Below are 389 nucleotides of genomic sequence, written 5' to 3' on the forward strand. Positions count from 1 at the left end.
TTTTTTTCTGTGAGCACATGGAAATCAGAGGCTTTTAACCCACTGAAGACCAGGAATTGGGGTGATTGCCCCCAAAATGACAAGCTGTTGATTAGAAGTCCAACCCATGGCATGACAGCTGGTGTGGGGGTTATGACCAGTGCCATAACCCCATGGGCACTGGTGTGGGGATTATGACCAGTGCCATAACCCCATGGGCTTCACTTTTGTTACCTATCTGTGTAAATCTCTGCTCTCCCATTAGTACCTTCCCCCAGCACTCCCTGAAAATTGCCCAAAAATTCCATCTTGGTGCAATTTAGGATACGCTCCAGCCTGCCCTGAGAACATCTGGTATCTGTGCATCGGGTGATATTAATCACAGCGTGAACGCGGCCAAGTGTTAAACG

This window comes from Acanthisitta chloris, unplaced genomic scaffold (assembly GCF_000695815.1).
Source record: "Acanthisitta chloris isolate BGI_N310 unplaced genomic scaffold, ASM69581v1 scaffold17773, whole genome shotgun sequence".
NCBI lineage: Eukaryota > Metazoa > Chordata > Aves > Passeriformes > Acanthisittidae > Acanthisitta > Acanthisitta chloris.